Source organism: Triturus cristatus, chromosome 7 (genome assembly GCF_964204655.1).
Source record: "Triturus cristatus chromosome 7, aTriCri1.1, whole genome shotgun sequence".
In the NCBI taxonomy this organism is placed as follows: Eukaryota; Metazoa; Chordata; class Amphibia; order Caudata; family Salamandridae; genus Triturus; species Triturus cristatus.
Genome location: NC_140590.1, coordinates 1546360065 through 1546385683, shown reverse-complemented (window position 1 = coordinate 1546385683; position 25619 = coordinate 1546360065). Strand labels below are relative to the sequence as shown.

General features: G+C 42.1%; 1 protein-coding gene across 7 annotated transcripts in view; it reads right to left on the bottom strand.

The window, feature by feature from the left end:
• Positions 1 to 25619, bottom strand: part of PKIG (cAMP-dependent protein kinase inhibitor gamma) — a 657792-nt gene that overhangs the window by 70834 nt on the left and 561339 nt on the right. The window contains exon 1 of one of the 7 annotated variants that reach the window (XM_085619332.1): positions 20547 to 20602. The exons of 3 other annotated variants lie outside the window; for them this stretch is intronic. The gene's annotated coding sequence lies outside the window, so the exon portion shown is untranslated. Of the gene's footprint in view, positions 1 to 19496; positions 19992 to 20546; positions 20603 to 25619 lie in introns of those variants that run through there. 3 more of the 7 variants (XM_085619331.1, XM_085619327.1, XM_085619333.1) reach the window with 3 other exon arrangements.

Below are 25619 nucleotides of genomic sequence, written 5' to 3'. Positions count from 1 at the left end.
TAGGAGAAAGCTCAACTGCCGGATCAGGTTCTGCATTTGTGTGGAATGTGGTGTCTAGACACCGGCTGTGCGGAGGTCTCTGGTGGGTTTGCGAAATAGGATGTGGTTGTTGACCTCATTATGTACAACACAGTCAAAAGAGAGACAGCAAAAGGGAACAAGACATTCAATTCCATTGTAAAGTAGACGTCTATCATCTATGTATGAAGTATCTTTCTCAGAACTATTAACTGTCTTTCTTCACTCACAGTGATTACTTGCTACCGATGTCTTTTACTACAAAAACAGAGGGATACCAGTTTGGTGTAATGGAAAAAATTGATTCTCTTCTCAAGTCTAATTCTTCTGGCTGTGTTCCAACTAACAAAATAGTAATGTTTAGTATTTTTTTATTTTGTTTTCTAGAGATATAGACTGAGATTGACAATGTTCAACGCCAAGACATGAAGTAAAAACAAGCATTGGCAAAGCTAATAGATCTAGCTTTTCGTAAGGGGAAGTGTTTGGTGATAGTTGGGCAGCCGTCTGTTTGAGGTGCCTTTAGCTGTCCACAAAACAAACCCATATTGAAGCAACATCTTGGGCTACAAACCTAACAAAGCTGGGAAAAGGGTGAACATACTGTATTATATGATGTAAGCAGCACCTTCACAGAAGAGAGTAATAAATATTAGTAAGAAGATAAAGTTTGCATTGTAATTGGTGAACTTAAACATCATGCACAACAAAATATAGCACAGCAGATATGTGTTCTAGCAGCTATCCAGTACCATTCATCCCTGAGATAATGTGCACCAACACTAGAAGGAATTTTGTATTGTTGATTAAACATTATATGGTGGGATTTTGGTACTTAAAACTGTGATTGAAATAAAGCGGGTATATATAGTGGAATTGCATTACAAGTTAATTATGTGCGTCCAAATATATATTAGCAAAACAGATTTTACAGTGTTATACATTTAGAATGGGTGAAGTAGCAATGAAAGTGTTTGTTTTAATTGGATGGTAATACGTTGTTACAGTAAGGTGTGTGCAAAGGAATAGAGGTAGTGAATGCTTTAAAGTATGTATGTGTCAAATAGTCAGTGTTGGTGGAAAGTGCATGTGTGCAAAGTACATTATTTAATGAAGGGTGGTTGTTGGTAATTAGCTGGACTATTTTATAGATTGTTTAAAAACAATGCCCTAATATTCTAGAATACTTGCCATTTACCTACATTCCACTGCTTTGGCCGCAGTCTATGCACGCATTGTTTCTTTAAGAAAACCTTCATGTGTGTAAATATTTACTTTATGAACAAAAAAGGCATTATTATAACATTTTATTGTGACATTAAAGTAAAACAAATGAATGTGCAAGGGTGATAAGTGAAAAATACTGTCTTTGTAACAGGCTAAAGAGCTTTAACACCCACTTCCTTAACAATATTACATACATCAATAATTAAAATGCTGTTGTACATGCTCAACCATCATCTCCACCACCTACATATACAGACCCATCAAAATGCCTTCTTAGCCGGAGGGACGAGGAATAAGATATAGAAAAGCTACACTATTGCTATCCTCATACAGCTAATACCAGCACTAAGGACATACCTGCTAAAAGTCCTCAAAATACTGCTCACTCTTCTACAAAATAAAGTCACACCATCACCAAAACACAATCATTAAACTGCCTACTAATAAATTCTCGAACACTCACTAAAAACAAACCTCACATCTACGACCGTCTCAGTGACACACAGCCTGACTTACTTTTAATAACTGAATCATGGTTGGGAGATGACATGGCCCCAGTGTTGCATGAAGCTGTTCCTCTAGGATATCAAGCTATCACACAAAATCGCATAGGCAAAAGAAAATGTGGCCTAGCTGTTGTATTCAAGCAAACGTTAAATATCACTAAAGCCGACGTCTCCATACAAGGTTGTGAGGCCCTCTTCACAGATGCAACCCTACACCATCTTCCTACTGTAACTTCCTACTCCTTTACAGACCTCCACCTAGCAATGCAACATTCCCAAACACACTTCTAGACAGTTTCAAACCTGATACACTACACTATGCATTCTTGGTGACCTAAATATTTGGTTTGACAAAATCCAATATGCCCCTTCCGAAAACAATCATTGGCCTAGACAAACTAAACCTACATCAGATCAACCACAAACCCACACACATGGGGGGACACATCCTAGATCCATTTTTGCAAATACAGAACTAGTTACCTTTCAAACAAATACACCAGTCACACGGTCAGACAACCATTAACTAGCTTTCCAACATGAAACACCACAAAGCAACACACCTAAAACCACCTCACATGCATCCATTTATCGGCCATGGAATAAACTAAATTTTGAACCATTAGACACACAACTTCCTTCCAGTACAGATCTAGACACGATAAATTCCATAAAAAAAAAAAAACTATGAGTGGCTACAGGAAGCCTTTGATATTCTAATACCACTCAGAACAAAACAGGACAAAAGAAAATAGGCACCTCGGATAAATACAGAGCTAAAAGAGAAAACAAAATAAACACCAACCAGGTCAAACTTTGCCTACAGAAACTTAACAGACTATACAAGTCAGCAATCAAAAAAGCTAAAAAAAAAAAAAAAAAACTATTTTGTCATAATTCAAAATTCTAAATGTGCAAATAAAGAAATATATACAATACTCACAGAATTTCGTAAACCAAATTGCCTAGAAGAAACTCGTCCAATCACTCACGAATTCACAGGCAAACTGTCAAATCATTACACAACCAAAGCAGACATGTTGCACTGCTATTTAAAACAAAGGAAAACCACCAGCACCGACCCCTTTCCAAAAAACTCCTACAAGAGTAGACAAACCCAGCCTGTACATTCCTTCCAACAAATATCACAAAGTGAATTTATGGATATGGTCAAACCAAGCAGGCCTGCTGGCAGCCCTTCTGACCCATGTACACCACAAACCTTCAAAATATTATTGTAACTACTTCTGCTGCAAAACACTAAGAAGTATCATCAATAATTCTTTAACTATGGGAATCTTTCCAGAAGACCTAAAAAAAGTCATGCATAACTCCATTATTAAAGAAAACAAACTACAGATAATTTACAAATTGACCTTTCCTGGGCAAACTGACAGAGCAGCATTCACCTAGATGTCACTATTCACTGAAGGTCACTTTATACTTTCAGACTTCCAAACAGAATTCAGTCTAGGATGAGGCACAGAATTTGCCCTCCTTGCCATCCCGGATGACCTTAAGAACACAGTAGACCAGAACAGGGTTGCTGCATTACTTCTCTTGGACCTCTCAGCTGCCTTTGACACAGCTGACCACGACTCTCCGATACAAAGTCTCTACAAAGACTGTATAGAAGGGACTACTCTGGACTGGATCACATCCTTCCTTGAAAACAGAACTAGTGTCAACCATACCTTCTCCTTTCTCATCCAGACCGTACTACACAAAACCAGAGGTCCCTGAAGGCTCTATCATCTCACCCATGTTTTTCAACATTTACATGAACCCACTACCGGCACTGACCAATGAGTTTCACATCACATGCTATAACTATGCAGATGACACACAAACACTCCTTAAACTGGAAAGCCCCAAAGACATTGGAAACGCAAAAATCTTTAGTTGCCTCAGAGCCATTGATCATGACCTGTAGGCCTTAATTGAATGCTTCCGAAACGAAAATAATCACATTTGGCAATTGGAAAAATGTTGACCTATTCACCACCTGGCCGGACGTTCTGGTAACAGCTCTTAAAGTTATCTAAGGAAGTAAGTAACCTTGAAACTACCATGGACTCCAAGCTATCAAGGAATGCCCAAGTGGAGAAGCTCGCGAGATCAAGCTTCATTAATTTAAAAACTCTGCGATGAATATTCCCCCACTTGGGATTCCCACACAAGGTCCAGGCTACTCTTTGTCTTGTACTGTCTAAACTTGATTATGCCAAAGGCCTCTACCATGTATCATCATCAACTATGAAAAGACAACAACAGATTCAGAACTCTGCTGCCAGATTACTCCTACATGTAAAGCCGCAAGCCTACATCTGCCCTGCCTTGATGGCCCTACATTGGTTACTGGCTGTCAGAAGATCCACATTCAAGCTAATTTGCATCAGCCACAACGCGATACATGGAACAGGGGCGCTCTTCTTCAGAAATAAATTCACCAAATACATTCAACAAAGGAACCTCCATTCCAGATTGGCACCTCGCCTCAAAATCCCACCATACAAGAAAAAAAACATAGGTGGCCATCCTTCTCTGTTCAAGCAGCCAAACTATGAAACTCATTACTCCCAAACATAAGATCCACGGATAACTAGCTCATCTTCAGAGGACTACTCAAGAGTTGACTCTTCCCTACATAACCACCCTACGCAAACATAAATGTACAGTATATCCATGTGTACATAAGCATTTAATTTGATTATATGTATTTAGATATGTGTATTCCTTTGTATTAGTGTGTATAATAATGATATTTATGAATATATAGATATTCGTTAGGTGTACTTAAAAAATGGATGTATTACTTATGGTTATATTATTCTATGCTTAACATGTATATAGGTCACTGCATAGTTTTAATACAAGTCATTTAATTAGATGCTTATGGTTCCCCATTTATCTATCACAATATGTACATTTTTATTATAACTATCTACAATTGCTTCTCTATTGAATTATATATATACATACACACACACACACAAATAAAAGTACTTCTGCATCTATATATTTATTGCTTTGCTCCTTTTAAAAAAGATTTTTTTTTTTTGTTTTGTTTTTTTAAATCAGCCTCTCCAATGCGCTTCTCTATATCTCACTCAATTTATCCTCTACCTCCACTCTCCGGCTAATCACAAACCTCATTCTACTACTATGATCCCCAAAATAACCCTTTCTAGACTCTTCTCTCCTCTATCCCTCCTGGCATCATCTCAAACCTCTTTTACTATTCAGATCTCCCAAACGAGCCTTTCTAAACCCTTCCCTTACGTATACCGGAGTTACCGGAATAGCATTGAAATGGCGACAGTCCTTCCTGAAAAATCGAGTTTTCACAGTCTTCTTAGAGGAATTCACCTCGAAGCAATTGCCCCTGACATGTGGAGTCCCCCAAGGATCCTCCCTTAGCCCAACTATGTTCAATATCTATATGAGCTCCCTGGCAGGAATCTTATGTCCCGATGGTGTCCAGATGGTTACGTATGCCGATGACACCCAGCATGTGGTCTCTCTTAATCAGCAGGACAATTCTGGTCCTGGCCTGGCTTCGTGTCCCGAGAAGGTATCCAGATGGATGGATAACTCGTTCTTAAAACTTAATGGAGCAAAGACTGAGCTTATGCTCCTGGGTCACTCGGCCCCATCAAATAAAGACCCCTTGTGGCGCAGCTGTCTGTCACCGCCTGCTCCGAAAAAACAGATCAAGATCCTGGGTGTCTGGCTCGACTGTAATCTCAACTTTAAGGAACAAGCTCAAAAAGTCGCAGCTAGTTGCTATGGCCTCCTAAGAATGATCAGAGGGATCCTTCCCCTGCTCCCTTTTGTGGCTAGACGGATACTAGTTCAAGCATTAATTCTATCACGGCTTGACTATGCCAATGCCCTCTATTTAGGAGCCCCTCAGGTCTCAACCAAAAGACTGCAAACTGTACAGAATTGTGCAGCTCACCTTCTATTGAAAATCCCTAGATGCCTCTCCAAAACCTGCTCTTGCCACTTTACACTGGCTACCAATCCAAGAAAGAATTCTATTTAAGTTGTTGCGCATTGCACACAAAGCACTCACTGGGAAGGGCTTGCCAATGATCCATTCCATGATGCAGCCCTACCGACCAAGTAGGGCACTGAGATCTGACAAAAAAGGCCTAATCTTAGTCCCGAAGATTAGGAGATCACAAACTGGAGGCCGTCTGTTTTCATATAACATGGCTAAGCTCTGGAACCACCTGCCGGACCACATACGGCTCGAACTAAATTATCTGAATTTTAGAAAACAACTTAAAACTTTTCTTTTCCCCTGATCTGCTTATAGCTTAAGGGCGCCAATGATAGCGCTGGGATGCCCACGGGTAACTACGCGCACTACAAATGCATTTTCATTCATTCATCCCTCGACTCATCCGATACCTCATTTTTCTACCTAATCTATCACTAGAGACTCTCCCCAACCTCCATCTCTCCTTTACTCATCCCAAACCTCCTCCTACTGCTATGATCTTAAAGTAAACACTGTCTAGACTCTTCGCTCTTCTATCCCTCCTTCCCTTTTCTATCCCTCCTTTATCCTTTTCAATCCAACTAACAGACTCACATGTCCACCGCTTAAATTAATTAACTTTCCCTATACTAATTTACCACTAATCCTTTTTTGGTTCCAGAGTAGCGTGCTACTCCCTGAAAAGCACTTAGACGCCTCATCAGGGGTTGTGCGCGCTGTATAAATACAATTACAATGAAGAACACACATTGGCTTTTAATTGTCATGTCACATTGGGTTATCTAACCAAACTACTACAAGGTGTCCTACCACCACAAATGAACGGGAACACAAATGGGACATTATCACCATCCTCAGAATGTCACTGCTCTTGCTAGACCGCCCATTCTAGAAATGGCAAACAAACGATGACAAATCTATGAAAGCCAATAGCTGAATGGGGAAAACACAAATCTCATCCTTTCTCAGCACATCAATATCTTGCACTTATTTGAAGAATTGATGGCGTGGTCTTCCAGAAAATTAAAGCAGTCTGAAGACAAACCTAATGCCACAATCATTACTCCTGCACAATTCAGAAACGAAAGGCACAGTTGTAGTTTGCATGCTATCTCAAAATGGTAAATCCCTGTCACAAATGGCTGCTCAAAAACATGTATTAATTCTTTACTTAAGTGTAATCTCTACAGGATATCGTTCAAATTTACAAGCAGGATTTGTTTAAAACTTTATCTCAAATTCTATAAACCAAGCTTCCCAAAGGATGGATCGGCTGTACACGCATCTACAACTGCTGTTGGATTCTAAGCTCAAACGTTTGCAAACATTTACAGGCGAGTAGTAGTTTAGACAAAATTAATCATAAGAAATCCAGACGAATACAAATCAGTTTTATACAAGCAGAAATGATAGCTTAGCATCCTATGATTCGTACTGCATTGAAATTATATGCATTGTAATAGGTTTCAAATGAGCACTATGTACAGATGATCAATTTGTCAAAAAATAGAGAAAATTAATTTCCAATAGAATGGAAAATGTGCAGCAATAGGAAGCCTACACATGAAACAGATTGTTCATAATAACCATAGCACCTTCAGATCCAAACATTCGGAGACAGACAGTGCTTGGATAGTCTTGCCAACACTGGCCAAACCTAGTGAAACTTCTGCAAAGGACAAATGCAATGATCCGAGATTTGTAACTCAGAAAGGGAGTCAACATGCAGTATGTTCATGCTGTCCCTCACTCAGAGCTGCAGAACACGTAATGAGGTAATGCTTCATGTGGGAAAAAACAAATGTCGCTGCATCAGTAATTCATCTAGTAGTTTTACTGCATTGTTTCAGCATTCGAATGAAGTCCTTAGGTTTCAAAGTATTTGCCATTCTATATTGGAGAGGAAAATGTAGTGTTTATTGCTTTAATTTTTATATATATATGTATTCCTACCTGTAAGGGTATACTTGGGAGATAAACAACCAAATAAGCAGTAAAGCGGTCTGTGCCCTTCTGTGTAATACACGTAAATATTCCCAGTTCTATTTCAGATATAAAATTTCAGCTGTATTGAACTATAAATAACAATCCGAATTCCTATGCATCACTGATGTACATGACAAGATATGAGATCCAATTATGTATATTAGACAACAGAATAAGACTAACTTACTAAAACATATAATATCCTTTAACTTATTTGCGATCCACCTGAAAATCTAGGTTGATCTTTGCCAAATTCCTCCAATCGTTCGGTAGCAACGATAATGACAACCATCACTGAAGTAATGTTGGGTGACTCATGCCTGAGCCCATAAAAAGTATTTTAAAGGTTGGAGTAGAGGTACTTTGTCACATGGTATGAAATGCCATCGAAAAGATAAAACAGTTGTAACCAAAGTAATGGGATAAAAGACTCCCTCAGAGGCTACAAATGACAAAATCAGGTAACGAACATATAAACTATTTTGAAAACAAATGGCCGATTTACAACACAAGTCACTGCCTGAGTTTTAAGTAAAATATTTGAACATGTCCTTCCTGTTTGCTCACATTGATACCAGTATAGGCTTGAAAACAGGCTGTGATTTTAAAATGAGATGTCTTTGCTGGCGATCCATTTTCAAATAGTTTGAATACTATGAAAGCTTAGGAGAAGTTTGCACAGCTCAAACTCTCCCTCCCATACAGACCGAGGAAGTAATCTAGCACCACTCCTTAAGCAGCTGTGCCACCCAGGTTTGAAAAGAGTGAATTCGAGAATCCTCCTGCTAACTCTTGTTGAGGAAACGACCTCATATCCCCCTGCTGACAACTGCCTATTAAACCGCTCTGATGCCTCATTTCACATTTATTGCATCAAAGGATCAATGGATTACTTGCAAATTCACAGCCGTGGCGCAATGATTTGGTTAGATAATGCATTCTGTACCTGGTCCCCTAAAGCAGGTATAAGCAGCTACAGATCATAGATCCTATTATGTACAAGATTTACTTCCATTGTGTCTATACTCAATAATGCATTTAGCTCCTACAAGCTTATACACTGCCAGCACTGTCGGGTAATACTATACGACTGTGCTACTAAACATGCAGCACACTCTGCAGCACACTCATCTGCTCGGTGGGGAACCCCAAGATCTTTTGCACCTCAATTTTGGTCTTATTTAAAGGCTGTGGCCTGTACATGCATGCTGTCTCAGTTCAGTGAAAACGATAACCCCAGTCCTTATTATTGAAGCACACACTGTGCAAGGCTGCAGTGTAACTTTAGAAGCGTTGCATGGTTACAAGTACAGTTTCGGATAATGAAGTGTCAGAGTATCCTAACCACAAAGAGTAAAAACACGCGCAAGTAGTCTACTTCATTAGGTGACATACCAAGATAAAACACACACTTTAAAAAAAAAATCTTTAACCAGAACATCAATAACATTATAACGTGTTGCACATTTCTAGTGTATACCATTACTTTCCCAAACACATTTTAAAATCAAACTAAACCTCATGGTTATCTTTGGAAGAGATTTTGAAATCTAGTGTAGTGTTTGATACATATTTACTGATAAACTCAAGCTTCACAGTACAAATGTGTATGGGGTTGTGAAAAATGTATGGAATGGATCGGGAGCGTCTGGAGAGGAGGAGAAATAATCAAGTGGAAATCCAGAGGGAAAGAGGTAGCCCGCGTCCGAGGCAGCCTCTTTCCCTTTAATACAACAAGGATTGCAACCAATCCAGATTGAGATGAGCCTGGCACATGCCCAACATCTATGTGGCAAGTTATTTGTTAAAACATGGGCAAGTGTTCAGACAGACCGGGATTAGAAAAACTACATTAGACTTTTAGGAACTTACCATCCCAACAATCAAGTTGAGCCGCTATTCTTTTTTTTAATGTCAGACCTGGGGCAGCTCCTCCGATGGAGGGGAGGAGCATCGCCCCACTTAAATACCCCCGAGATCCTGAAGAATCAAATGGCAATTAATTACCATTTTATTTCTCATCCACTGTCCCGAGCCGAGTGACAGCAGCAGGGAGGCGGGTGGACTGCCAAATGCACTGTTTAAAGTGTGCATGTCTTTTTGTCCAGTCGTTTAGTAAAAGCCAGCCACACATGCACACTTTAAACATCTCTAACCCAGCTGTCTTAAAACAACGGGGTTAGAGCAAGTGCATGCCTCCACAGCTCTGTGGAGTGCAGAGTGAGGCAGCTCCTTTCAATCCAGGTGATACTCATGCTGGTGAAAGCAGTGCCGTGATTGGTCAAGGGGGTTTCCTGGTGGCAGGGCTGCAGAAGCAACAAGGACGTCCGGAGCGAGGAGGTTTCCACCCCAATAGATGCCAGCTGCCACCGTGTCAGACTTTTGACCAATCCAAATTGCCTTTGCAACAGTATGTCACCTAAAAATGTTGAACCCCCGCAGGCCTGAATACTGCCTCCCTTTTTACAGAGCTTTCTCACCTTAGCAAGCTGCAACTACCATGAGCACTAGTTGATGTGTCAATCATACTTTACGAAACACATTGGATCATCATCTGCAACCATCTTTCATTAGAGTGAACGAAGATCCACCTTTTTCTCTGTTCTGCTGTCAAGGGGACCAGATTCTTTAGCGTATCCAGTGTGGTCAGCTGTACTAACAAGCATTGGTAAATGCAATAGGTTTTGACTATGTGATTAATAATATTTTTTTGTGTAAATAAAATTACACTTTTGTGAATGCGCCATTAATCCAGGCAGGTAACTGCTAGAGACCTTAACCAGGTGTTATACTAATGTGCAAACTATGTATATTATTGTACCTGTCCTTGGCAAGAACGGGAGAGAGAGACACACAAAGGGTGGACAGACCTACGGTGAGAAAGAGCATTAGAAGGGTGCATTGGGAGATTACTTTGGGGTTACCCCTACTAGAGGGGCAGATCTTGCTGCAGGTCAGGCTGGAGATGGGTTTTCAGGGCTGTTTGTGGGTGCCGGTGCTGGCAGAGAGACGACAGCTGCATGCTAGAGTTGAAATTCATGGCAAGAGGTGTGCGAAGGCCATCAGTTTGAATGGCAGTGGGTTCTGCAGGTGGAGTTGATGTATATTGGCAGAGTTGAGCGTCGCTGCTAGTGGTTGGATAGTTGAGGGTGTTGTGGGTGGTGGTATTGATATGGCAGGCTTTGATCTCAGGGCGTTTTCTGTGCATCGTGCGGCGCAGTTACTGCTTCTGGGCCCGCTACTGGGGTGGAGGGAGGGGCGTGGCTGTGGGATCAGGGTTTGATGGATGCCAATGTGGCTAGCAGTGCTGAAGAGCCTTCTGTACTTTAGGGAGGGTGCTTGCTGAAGGAAGGGGGCGAAGTGAGGGGCTTACACTGCAGAATTAAGTGTAATTTTACAAGTGCCTTTACACAACTGGTTCTCTGTGATTGCTTTCCCAGTACGATTGTGTTTTGTTTTATGGGCAGCATTAGCAGACCAGCCCTTCACTTTATAGGGTGAATATTGTGTATGGCAAGTGCTCGGGTTTCAGTGGCAGGTGCAGGCCTGTACAGCGTCCAATTGTCAAGTTGATTGGACCTCGATAGACTGTATAAGCTTGTCTTTGAACAAAGGTGAAACCCCATGCGGAGCTCCCCGCACTGTCGTTTATGCTTACATCCATCCGCTTACAGCAGAGCCTTCCAAAAAAATAAAGCCATATCACAATGCAATCATTACCTCAAGCTTGCCATCGCCTTTTTTCCAAAGGTTAGAACTCTGGTTGCTGTGGTGCTTGGAGATTGCTTACTGGCCGTTAGGTTTTGGTCGACCGCTTAGAAGAACTGAAGTGTTGTGAATTACCTTTGCCTCCAAGGCCTTTTGCGTGATAGTACCGGGGGTGGCGCTTAAGGCTGAAAGCAAGAATTGGAGAACAATGTGTTCCAAGCCTCGTGGAAGAAATTAAAGTTACAGCGCGGAGTAAGCAGAAACAAGAGACACCAGATCGGACAGCAAAAGAAAACTTCCGACTAACCAATTAAGCCTTCTAACAGAAATGTCAGCACTTGAAAAACAAGCACAAGCGCTGTGCAGGCAGAACCCAATAAAAAGTATTCCACAAAAGTAGATGAACAGTACTTGGGCTGTGGAACACTGATAAGAGAAGCACATGAGAGAAACAGGAAATAGTATGCTTTAGCCAATAGAAACGGAGGAAGCGTAAGTGACAAGCACACCAACCAATAAAAAGCAAGGGTGGGATGTAAGTCCCTTTTAAGAATTATATTAAATACATTAGATAGCTTGAGTGCTGTGAAGGCGAAACCTAAAAATCATCAGAAAATAGGTTTCCAAATTTCAATAAATGAGGGGTGCTCGTAATAAACATTTACAATACTCCAGACTAACTCCACAGACTAAGTGTGTTTAATGTAAACAAACTGCTCCTACTTCACTTTTAAACTTTTAGTTGTTCCAAGTTAATACACTTTTTTGTTCTCTACATTTGCTTGGACTTTATGTTCTTTATCTTTTCTCTGAATTGCATCGTGCTGGTTGAGTCCGACATCTCTAGCACATTTCGCCAGATTAAGGCTTGGAGCTCAATCAAATCAAAATCAAGAGTATAAGATGTAGGGGGGGGGGGGTGTCTATGAGAGCATTTTAGGTCACTTGTGTTGTGGGCCCCGAGTATTGTAGAAGCTCAGATAGATCATAATAATCCTGAAATGTTTTCTTCTTGTCAGACAATTACCCACATTTTCAATCTGCCTTTCTTTGGCCCAAAAATAATGAATGCAAATTACCCAAGGATATCCTTTGAGAGTCATTAATGCAACCATATTGCTTTCCACTGACAACCCTTGACTTGCCAGTATCACTAATTACAGCAAGCAACAGGGGGAAGCAGTTCTCCCAGTAAAGTTACCTGCTACTGAAGAAGCAGGACAGAATTTAGAGCTGGTGACTGGAAAACCGAGAAATAAACACTCGCATTAACACAACCAAAGGAGTAAAAGGAATATAGATTGCATTATTATCTGGCACTGTGCACAGAACTGTGTTAGAAATTGGGTTTTTGATTAAGGGGGATGAAAAACCCTTCTCAAACCACCACCACAATCCTTGCCAGGGTGAACCGAACCACAAAAGCCACTAATTTAACCTGTGCTTAAATCTCTGATAGTCTGGCACAAAAGCATCTGTGCTTTACTTAGAGGCACAGTGTTAAGTATTTATGCAGTACACAAACATTAATACAACCTATCGACCAGAAAAATCCCACATGAATCTAGAAACCTGTAGAAAATGTTAAGAAATTATTTAACAAACAATAAAAATCTAATCAGTAGAACCAGAGATTTGCAATTTCAAAGATTGAGGAAAGTATAGCCCCAAAAAGCACAAAGCGCCACTCACAATCATCTGGTCATGCTAAACCAGGAGAAAGTAATAAATTCAGGCCGATCGAGCAGAAGCGTCGGCCTTATACAGGGATCAGGTTAGTCTTGCTAAAAAGTTACCAATAGTCTGGTGCAAATGGTCCAGTTCGCAGTGGAGGAGGCCACAAGGAGAGCATTGCAAATGGTTGTTGCTGTAGAGCGAAGAGCAAGCCGAGCATCGTGGGTGGTTGTCGCTTTAGCTTGAAGATCCGGTCGGGCATTGCAGACGGTTGTTGCCAGTCACCGCAGGTGGTTGTCGCGTGAAGTGCAGATCCTGCACAGCCGGTCGTCGCTGCTGGCCACTGTAGCATGAAGAGTCAGGTTCATAGAAGCTTTGCATTGGTGGTCGTAGGAGCCGGCAATATTTCAGCACAAGCAGGCTGATTCACAGTCACGAAGAGCCAAAAACTTCAAGATTTCTCCATTTCTTCACAGGAGGAGCTCAACTCATGCCAGCAAAGGTCCGGGACCAGGTAAGGCACCACTTACGGATCAGGAACTCCCTCCAGCAGAGGTAAGCAGAACTCGGGCAGGTCCAGTTACAGGTCCTGACAATTCCAGTGCAGCAGGTCAGCTGGGCAATTGCAAGGAAGCCTCTGGAGCTTGTTGTGTTCCAGTAGCTCAGAACAAGAGGTCAGTCACCTCAGCATTGGAGTCACTCTGGCATTCCTGAGATGAAGCAGCAAGACATGCCTCAAGCTACAGGGCTCCCCTCTGAGGGTACAAGGCAAGCTTCAAGCAGCAGTCCTCTAGTAGCAGCAGGGCACTCCTTGGAGGTACAAAGCAGGCCTCAAGCCGCAGAGCAGTTCTCTGAAGTACATGGCAGTCCCTATGAGGGTCCTCCACAGGTCCAAGAAAGAGGGAAATGAACAGTTGTTCTGAGGGTCCAATATTTATGTGTGCTGCCAGCCTTTGAAGTGCAAGAGACTTATAGGCCCTTCTACACCTGGTTTCTGGAAACGTACCCCTTCCGCTGCCTAGGCTCCAAGAGGTCTAGGGTGACATAAGACTGGTGTGATGGTCTTTGTGAGTATGCTGGAAGAAGCTCCTTGAAATGCAATTGGGAAAGCTCCGCCCCACACATCCAGGCAGGTTGGCCCATCCTTCCAACACAGTCCATCTTTGTTTCACTGTCTAGGAGGAAAACACAAAGGCCCAGTGCCATGCTAATCACAGTCATGTCAGGACGCAGGCTGCAGGCACCAAAAGGTTAGGACAGAAAAATTCCAACTTTCCAACAGTGGCATTTTCAGAATTGTCACTTAAAATTTGACTTTACCATTAAAGATGGCTTTGAATTACAATTCATTTGAGATCAAAAATGGCATTTCTACCTGGTCTTAATCAAAAGTTGGTACTTATTAAATGTAATACAGTAGCCCAATGTTATTCTATGGGAGAGGCAGTCCTTACAGTACTGAAAAACACATTTGTTTTTTTCCCCACTAACAGCCAATGTAAAACTTAAAAACACATATCCTACGTTTTCCGTACAATGTGCCATTCCCCATGGGTTGCTTAGGGCTTACTTTAAAGGGGGCTTATATGTATTTAAAAATGTTTATGCCTGGCAAAGGGTTTGTTTTGCCTGGTCGAATTGGCAGTTTAAAACTGCACGACAGGCTGCATTGGTGGGCCTGAGATCTTTTAATAGGCTACTTTTAGTGTGTGGCACAATGAGTGCCGGGGTACAATGAGTGCTGCTGCACACTAGTAGTATTTAACTTACAGCCCCTGAGTACCCGTGGTACATATCTGTGGGACTTGCAAGTAAATCAAAGGTACCAATCAGGTGTAAGCCAATTGTACCATTGTTTTGGTGGGTGGAGTAGCATTACCACTTTAGACCTGGTTAACAGTGGTAGAGTGCACTAAGTCCTAAAAGCCAACAAAAACAGGTTTGGAAAACAGAGGGGTGAAGGCAAAATGTTTGACAGTGACCCCGCAGATAGAGGCCAAGTCCACCAGACTGGCTTGGTTTCTATTTATTTTATATAATGAGGTTAAAATGAGAAATGTGCAGAGGAATAGTTCAATCCTTGTATGAGTTTCAGCCCATTTTAAAACACGCTAAACCACGCCATGGGTCTTTCTTCAGGACTTAAAAGCCCTATCTATTAAGATCTCAGAGTACATGACTACCACCTTCACTAGTGGGGTCTGTGACCCAAATATTTCGTCCTGCAAAGCCAACATTAATGTGTGCCTATTTTCAAACATGCTCTACGGGGGTATGACTCACCAGAGTATGCCAGAAAACTCTACAGCAAAAGCACTGCACTTCAGAAAGTTATGACGAGAATGCTAATCAGTGCCAACACAGTATCTGATTTCTGTACAGCATGTGCAACTGCCACAGTTTGTGTAACAGCGGTGTTGTCTTCTCCAGGGGGCACTTTAAGGACAGACTGCATGTGTAGGTAGAAAGGTACTCCGATGTGAAAGTACTGGCAGCAAAATTTGACGACCAGAGTTGTGCTCCATTACTTTCACAGAGGGCGTACCCTGAAGCTAAGAACCCATGTATCTATCACAAGACATCTGTATTATGTTGTTAAACGCTGTACGCATGTCATACCTATCCAGGTGAACTCTCCCAGAGAACAAGTTTAAGACTAAAAGGCTTGTATATATGATGGGGGCTAGTGCTGAAGAGTAAATAGTTCAAGTTCAGGCGGAAAAGGGAAGTTGTCTGCAAGGAGAAATGCCGTTTTATTTTGCGGATATGGCCTAGTAAGAAATACCACACTTTAGCAATGCCAACCAAAACAGAATACCATCCAGGCAGGATATGAAGTATCCAGGGTAAACTCCTGTCAAATTAACCCAGATAGAAGATAAAGAGGCAGCTGATAATTATTTTGGACTAAAAACCCTAGTAAGTTCCACTGAGGGGCAAGACTCAAGCAGCAGATAATTACTTGGGCCTCACCCCAGTCAGGGGTGCCCAAATCTACCTCAAAGTCGGCTGAGAGAAGTTGGATAAGATGTACTCCTGCCTCAATCCCCCAGTCAGCTCTTCCCAAATATTTGATGAAGAGGCGGATGAAGATGAGTCACACCTAAATACCCAAATGAGGTACATCAACAGGCAAGGAAGATGTAGAAGTCGCAATAGGTTTGTATAGCACCCGTGCAAAGGCCCCTCCTTCCATAGATGATTGCAGTAATTAAATGAAAGTTTCTGGAGGGACTGTATATATAGCTTCAACTGTCATCCATTAAGAGTGAGCACCAGTCAGCTCTTCTTTAACCACAAGTTAAGTGTCAAACACAACCTAAGCACTCTGTGCCTTGCACCTCTTTACCAAAAGCTGTTTAACTGAACGATGTCCATAGGAAGCTCCTGTTGTAACTGAGGCAGTCACAGGAGGTGGAGCTAGAGAAAGAGAGGGGGTAACCTAGGGGACCAAAATCAGCCCTTGCGAAAAATGCTCAAACAAGCTCAGCTCCCCTCATGCTTACTCCTGGTTCCATCCATCCACTCCCCTGCTCTCCTTCTCCCCTCTCTCTCCCCCCCTCTCATCCCTTTCTCCCCAACTTCCTCCTCCCGGTCTCTCTCTCTCGAAGCCTCTACATGCCTGCCACAAGTAAGCTAGGGGGCTGGGGAAAGTAACAGAGGCACCAGGGACGACCCTAGGCTTTCACAATCGGCCACAAAAAGCCCCAGCCCACCGGGGAAAGGCCCAGGGGAATAAATGGGCTGTCCGGCCCTGAGGGAATGTCATTATCGCTGTGGCTGAAGCGGTTGTTTGGAATTCAGATACTTATTATCAGTTAATGCCCACACCATGGGCACTCTGTTTGGCTCGAGACTCCAACCTTTCTCTTAAACGTCCTCAACATCAGATGGCCATCTTTACTCATAGGAAGGCAGGGCCGGCATCGGACACGCCGCAGATATAGCGGTCGTGCCGGCCCCTCAAGGACCACACAGGGGCTGGCCTTTCGCGCGCAATGGTGGCGCGACAGGCACGCCCCGCCAATGATTGGTCTCCGGGTTGTTGGTGCGTGCCCCGGAAGTGATTGTAATCACTTCCGGGGTATGCGTCGCATCAATGCTAGGCCGGTTAGAACCGGTCTGACCTGATTAGGGTTTAGAATAAAAGGCTGGGGAGCGGCGGAGTCTTCCTCTTTGCTCGCTGCTCCTACAGCCTGCCCTTAAGCACAACAGCCTCGCTAGGAGGCTGTATTTTAATTTACCCACCCACCGTCCCCTAAAAGCAGGGTTTACAGGGTGTATTGTTAGGAATTTAATTTCCAGGTTGGCATCATATGTGTGATGATTTTCTTTCCCATTGTTTTAGGAGATTGTTTCCTTGAACAGGTCATGTTTATTGTCATGTTTTAGTGCTATCCTTCAAGTTGACATGGTTAAGTCTATTCATATGTGTGATAATTTTTCTTTCCCATTATGTTAGGAGATTGTTTCCTTTAACAGGTTATGTTTATTGTCGTATTTTTAGTGCGATTCCTTGGTCAGGCGGTAAGGTCATGATTGGTGAGCAGTAAATTTTAGGTCCTTAGAGAGCGGAGCCATTCTTGAATGGCGTCGCCCAAAGGGGAGGGACAAGTGGTCTCTAATAGAACTCCAGGGGCAGTTACAGCCGGTTGGCTGGATGGGTGTGGGGGAGGGGGGAGTCACGCTTTCCAGTAGGCTGCTTGGCCACCCCGCACCTGCACAATGGCGCATAACTGCAAGGGGCCCTTCTGGAGATAATTTACAGGGCGTACGGGGTGACCTGGAAGGGGGGGGGGGGGGGGGAGGGAGTACCCTCACGGGGAACGGGCCCTCTGCGCATGCGCACTCCGGTTGGAGGGCGGGCATAAGGGGGCGACCTGGGGGGGGGGGGGGGAAGTACCCTCACCGTAAACGGGCCCCCTGCGCATGCGCACTCCGCTGGAGTGCAGGCATAATTTGATGAGGATTTGGCACCAGTTAGTGACCTTGCCGTAGGCCCAAATAGGGATACGCAGTAATTAAACATTATTATGACGGTTGATTATCGTATGTTTAGATTCGGATAGGAATATCTTTGTATTAGAGTTATGTTAAGGTTAGCAAATTACATCTGTGCCTATCCAAGTAATCAATGTAATGGTTTTCTGCGTACTGTTTAAATATTATATATAAAATTGTTGATTTCATTTTAGGTTAATAAATACGGCCAGGGGTTAACGACTCCCTAATCCAAAAATGTCCTTGTGCTAAGTGTATTACTGTCTTAGTATTGATAAGGGAGGAGGGGGTCTAGACAGTACCTGGCCATATTCACCACGACACCGCGGGAATGACAAGTGACATCAAGATGTGGCCCAGAGATTCTCAGAACCGCAGTCGATGAATGCGCAATCACAAACCCTATTCACCTTTCAATCATGCTCTTGATTTTTCAACACAAAAAAAGAGCGGGCTGCTTTTTCTCAAGTGCAGGTTTTGTAAATATCCAAAGAAAGAGGATGTAGGCACTCAGGGCGCGTGGACGAAGGCCTCTCTCACGAGTCTGCGGTCTTTCTTTGTCACTGCAGCGATGGGGAAGTCAAGGTCTGCTCGGAACGTTGTATTTCACATGAAAATTATAAATTATAAAAGGAGCGTGCGCTGGATTAGAGTGGCAGGGGTGCTCTTGCAGAACGTACTGAAGCAGGCCTTAAAAACGCATAAATCCCAGGCTGCAAGCACTTGTTCCTAAAAATACACTGTCAGAACGGAAGTTTCGGCATTAACCTCGTGTTGACATGCACTTGTAATTAGCTTCCCATACTTGGCGTGGCGGGACCACGAGGTCACGTGCCCGATTTAGATCGAGCGCAGCGCCAAGTAGACCGAGAAAAGACAGGTTCATAAAGAGATTAACACCGGATTATAGTGACTCGATAGGGGGGGGGGTTATTTTTTTATGTTCATGAATGTCAGTGTGTGTATGTATGTATGTATGTATGTGTGTGTATACGTGTATATATATATATATATATATATATATATATATATATATATACATATACACACACACACACACACATATATATATATATACACACATACACAGACACACATACATACACACACATACATATACACACACACAAACACAAAATATGAGGGGAGGACATAAACACAGGGAGAAAAAAAACGCACACGAACAGAACACAAGCCAGTCACCCAATGCAAACTAGAATCACTTTACACAAAGAAGACGTATTTCGGAGCAGATGGCAATACCTTTTCCCACAAACACGGAAGACCAGCACGCACTCTTTTCACGTCCCACACCCTCTTTTCTGCGCACGGCGAGCCCTATAAACAGATTTTACAAGTGTACTCACCGAATCGGTGTGGTGTGAAATGTTTCCGGACTTCAAAGGCACGGGGTCGGGGCGCCCACGGGTCGGCAGGGAAGGAGGCGAAGGCAGGGCATGGCTCCGAAGGCTCCCACCCAAACTACTGGCGTCTTTGTTCCGAGTGTGTGAAATAATGCTCCCACTTGCTCCAAACTTCGCCAGACTGCAGACCGTGCACTTCTAGCCTGTGGTGGGCGGCTCCCGCAGCAAGTCCCTGTTTGCTGTAATCCAATGCTCAGCCCGGTGACGTCACGCGGCGCTCACTCAGCTGCCACCGTGCACTGCACACGGGAGAGATCCGTTTCCTCCGCACAATGTGCCTTGTTTAGTTTGGCATTGTAATTCCACCCCAGCGCAGTCACGCTGGGAACCCCAAACATCCTTCCTTCAATTTTAATCAGCCGAGTCTGCCGGACAATACGAAGTTTCCTATGACTATGCCCTGCGACAAAGGGTCTCTGCCAGGCTGCCACCTGTTCCGCGGTGCCTGCTGCCGCAACGCTTGCTCGGCTGGATTTGCATTCGCTTTCATCTTGATTTCCCTATGTCAGCCGTGCAGCTGCACTGTGAGTGCGAATTGATTCAGCGTGCTAAATGCGACTAAGGAGGCTGGCCTGGCTGGCACCCAAACGAACCCAGCTGAAAACACTAAAGGCTGCTGTAAATGCACACTTTTAAGGCTACAACAAGCCTGTACGTCACTTTTTCCCCATGTTAAAAGTGACGCACGGGGGCCCAAGATATAAGCCCCTAACTCTCAAAAGCAGTGCATAAAGTGGGATAAAAAAGTGGGGGTCCCTAAAAGGAGCATGGCCGTAGAAGTGTAACAAGGAATACTTTGCAAAAGGTGTGGCCTATATAATTAGGAGTGCGGTTTAAAACATGTCAATTAAAATTCCGGGTTTAGCACAGTGTGCCCCTGATCTGCATTTTACTTTCTGTGAATTTTCTATTAATCAATCCACGCGCCACATAAGTAGGAGTGCACTGTCCTTGTTTGCGCTGGGGCACACCTTTAACTAGATGCTTACTTACTGACAATGCGCTGCTCCCAGGGCAGCCGCAAACACTTGACTGACTGATTGAAGCAGGTAGTTCACCTTTCACAGTGCAGGCAGCACCCAGACTGCCCTTTCATGTTAGGCCGAAACGCTTCCTATTGGTGCGTGCAAGTAAGTGAGTGACTGCACCTGCCTGTAGGAGGACGGCTGTGGAGATTCATGAGACCCTCTTCCCTCCCTTCAGATAGGTGTCCTCAGTGGCACATTCATTGTGCACCACCTACTTTAGGTGCAGTCAGAAAGACTCCTAATGACCTCTTTGCCTCTGCGCCCCTGTAAATAATATGGCGAGGGCGCATAGGCAAAGTGTTTCCATTGCGAAACGCCCCCATACAAATGATAGAACGCCCCCGTGTGACAGTGCAAGAACACATGTAGCACAAGCGCTATCTATATTACAGAAGGAGCCGCAAAAGCATCTGTGGCCCCCTTCTGACATACTATTGAGGCCCAGGGGCACAGAAAAAGGAAGCACATGCCTGTTATGACCCCGTAGCCCGGTAGGTAAAGTGGCCACAGACATATCACACAACACACGTACGCCTTAAACAGGCTAAGCATATTGGCTTTACCAGTACTTGTTAGCTGTATCAGATACATGAGTTACACGCTACAGAACTATCTGGCTCTGATGGGTGTTACACTCAGACGAGTACGGAATAACTACACACCTTAATGGTGTCTTCTAATGGGTACTTGGATAAAATATTGATTTGTAAATATCGGGATGCAAGAACTATTGGAAAAAAATTGTGATCCAAAAATATTGCAATGCAGAAACATTGTTGTCAAGAATATCTATTTTGTCATATAGTTGTTGAGAATATCATGGTTGTTAATATTGTTTTCAATAATACAGTTGTAAAAAAATATCATTTAATTATCTTAATGCTTTTTAGTTCATATATTAATTTTGTGTGATTGTATAATTGTTAATATTTGTATATATAGTTTACAACTTTAAGTGATTTCTAATTTTTAATTTAATTGCTAATAGTATTTTATAGTGTTGTAGTGGATTGCTATGTTTGTTGGGATATAGGGTAGGAAGTTAACGAAGTAATAATTATTAATATATGAATAATTTAGTTGATTATTAATTACACAATTTGTGCAATTTCTTTTTTCTTATATTTTAGGTTCTTGCTGCTGGGTTTGTTGGCGCATAGGGTGGGAAGTCAAGTAATAATTAAGCACAAATTAGTTATTTATTAATTATTTAATTGATTATTTGTGTAAATTGTGCAAGAACTATTTTCGGTGTGGGCTGTTGAGTTTGTAGGGTTATGGGGTGGGAAGTTAATCAAGTACTAATGATCAATTATTTATTGTAAATTATTTAACTGATTTATGTACTTGATGCAATACTGATTTATACTACTTGTATTTTAGTTATGGTTTGCTAGGTTTGTAGGGGTACAATTGATAATGATTTAATTGATTATTATGTACATTGTGTTATACTTATTAATTTAGCAATATTTTAAGTGCAAGGTGCTAGGTGTTTAGGGGTGCAGTGTGGGAAGTTAAGTAATAAATACATGTTTTAAATTGACAATTTATAAAATTGTTTAATAATCATGTAAATTGTTTAATTGAGATATATATACATATATATTCTTTTTGGGTGGTTATTTATATTTATATTATGAGTTTTATATTTGTTCTAAATTAATAGGGTTATTCAAATATGTTATGTGTTCGAACTGAAGTACTTTCCCTACTGTTGCACAGACTGGAGTGAGAATAGTAAATCTTGTCCCTCCTAAGTCCAATAATTTCCCTACTGTTGACCTGTTTGGTGTGTAAATATTAGATTTAACCCCTCTAAAAGCCTACTTTTTCCCCATTGTTGCATAAACTGGAGTTGCAATAGTATATCTTTAATTCACAGACTCCGATCAGTTAATTAAAATTGTTTAAAAACATCTATTAATATTTAATTTTAGTTTTTATATTGTTTGTTTATATATAAATATATATTTTTTATTAAATGTCTTTGGATTTTGTTTTTTGTATAGATTATATTTAGTAATTTATTTCATGTTTTGCTATTGTTATTATTTTCTTATGATATATATGTGTAGTAGTACATTTAAAAAGAACCAAAATAATTAAATTTAAAGTAAAATATATATTTTTAATAATAGATTACATTATATATGTGTATATATAAACACGTGTGTGTGCATTTATATAAGAATATATATTGTATTCAATATTCTTTTAAATGTATTTCATATACATGTTATGTATGTCAAATAGTTAAGATTTACTATTTTAAACTATATACATATATATTTTTTAATACTATTTTCGTATGTTTATTAACAATATTAGTGTGAAACTATAATTTATTTTCGATATTTTTATACTTACCATTATAAGTATAGTGACATGATATTTTTGACACAATATTTTTGTAACAATAGTGTTGTTTTCGATAGTCTGTCAATGATCCTCCAAATGATGACTTGCATGACAACTTCTGTTGAGTTTTCTCTGGAAGCAAACCCTTACCAACTTACAGTGGCATAAATCACAGACACAGGTGCTATCTCGCGAGCACCAATTATGATGCCCAGGAGGCTAGCTGTTAGCCCTTGGAGATTTTTATGTTCTTATGTATTGATTGGGATAGCTAGAGTCGATAATTGATGGTATTAAAATTATATCAGGTTAGGTATTGTAAGTGTTTGTGTTTAATGAACTAACAAAAAGATTACTCTGCACAAGATTAAAAGCAAAGATGGAGTATGAAGATGTTGACACTATTTGGTTACCTCCCTCTTACTCCCGAGTGATCAGCATGTTTCAGCCCTTCTGGTGAACTCAGTCCTAACTGGTGACCCTAAAATAGTCACCCTATTTAGGCCCTACCTCTATGGTGCTAGTAGATAAAGATCCTACCTTACAACCTTGCCATTGGAATTATTATTGGTATCCTGTAGGGAAAAGACACAAAATCAGTAGTACCGTTAATTAATTCCTTAAATAATGACACATTATGTCTATATTCCTTCCAACAGAACATTAACCTGCAAAGTGGTACGCTACAAGAGCACACATACAATCAAATAAAAGCTGCTCACATGTGTACTTGCAGTGTGACATTTTGGATATTGGTTTTCTGGTAGTAGGAATATGGACATTAAAGGCATCATAACGAGGGCGGGAACGCAGGACTGACCACCGATGCTGCGGCGGTCCCGCCATGCACATTAGAATGCGCCCGCCACACTGGCGGGTGCATTCTGGGCCTTTAACATTGCGGGTGGATCTTCTGGCTGCAGACCCGCTCGCAATGTAAAAGGACTGTGCACAGCATTGCAATGCACAACAAGGCAGGCACCATGTGGTGCCTGCCACGTAGTGCATTGCAATGAAGCGGGGTACCAAAGGTACCCCCCATGTGAACCCTCCCCCTACCCCAACACCCTGGGGGCCCGCAACGGGTCCCCAATGTCAAAAACCACATGCCCTTCCATGGCGGCATCGCCGCCATGGAAAGGCAATTCTCCGCCCACATCATAATATGGATGGCGGTGTCTTGCAGACACCGCCACCATATTGTGTCCCTTTTCCGCCCAGTTGAGAATTCGACCAGTGGAAAAGTGGCGGACGGTCTGTCCGTCCGCTGCGGTGCCCCCGCCATACTAATATGGCAGGGGGATAACCAGGGGCATATGGCGGGCGGATTGCCACTGCCGGCCCGGCGGTGGTGATCCGCCCGCAATCATAATGGGGCACAAAGTGTCATGATATAAAGAATTAACATTACTATTGATTTTGTGTCTTTACCCTTCAGGACACCAATGACAAGGGTGTAAGGTGGAATAGTTAGCTACTAGCACCATAAAGGTAGGGTCTAAATAGAGTAGCTTTTGTAGGGTTGCCAGCTCGGTCCTGAAGGAAGCCCACAGATGACAGAGTTCACCAGAAGGGCTAAAACATATTGACCACTCTGGAGTAAGAGGAAGATACCCTAATAGCTTGAACACACTCGTACTCTGCATTTGCTTTTCATTTTGAGCAGGTCAGACTTTTTTATTACTTCAAACACACACATAATTACAATCCATAACCAGATATAATTTTAATATAACAACCTAAAAGATCCCCAGGACATCACAAGGAGTCTGCTGAGCACCAAGCTCAGTGCTTACCATGGAGCAACCTTATGTTGAAGTATGCCACTATAAACGAGTGGGGGGATCGCTTAATACAAAAATGTTTCTGCCATCCTGAAGACTAAGTCCAATAGGAGTTGATACGCAAGTCGTCATTAGAGCGCACCAAGATGGTGAGTAGTTATACCATACTAGTTTGAATATAACAACCACAAGAACCTGACCGTTCTGTAGCGTGGCATATATTGCAATTTGAGAAGATAACTACTCGGTCTCTTTAAACATTTCTCTCATTCCCATCTTGAATTATGTTCAGATAAATGAGCAACAATGCTTTTTGTGAATAATTACAAATGGAAATAAGTAAATTCTAAATATGAGACCCTGTATTAAACAGTACTAAGGTATGTGGTCTTCAGAGTGTCTCAAAGGCTCCTGATCTCTCCTTCACACAACTTTTCTCTGCAGTCTTTCACTCTGTCGAACACCTATACTCTATTTTTTCCCCACATCTTTTTGAAATGGTAAATCTGCACAACTCATGTCATCTCCTTCCTCTTCATCACAGGCTTTATGCTCTGCCCTTCTGCATGTACTCCTTTGTATCACCTTTTCGTCATCCGGCCCGCGCGCACATACACACTCTCTCCCTCTCCACCAGTACACCTTTCCCTTTGGCGCGGTCAGTATTTCAACAGCTGTGTACATCTTCCTCTCACACTTTCACATAAAGTGGTAATCAGAATTGGCACATATGTGGTCAGCGCACGGTGCTGTCTGCTGAGAGGGCAATGACTAGATAAAAACGTTGTCTGAACACCTTTATGACGCCCTGAAAGCAGTATGAGAAACCCCAAACCTCTCAAAGACGAGTCCAGACCACCCACCCCAACCTAAAATCCCCCAGACATCTATAG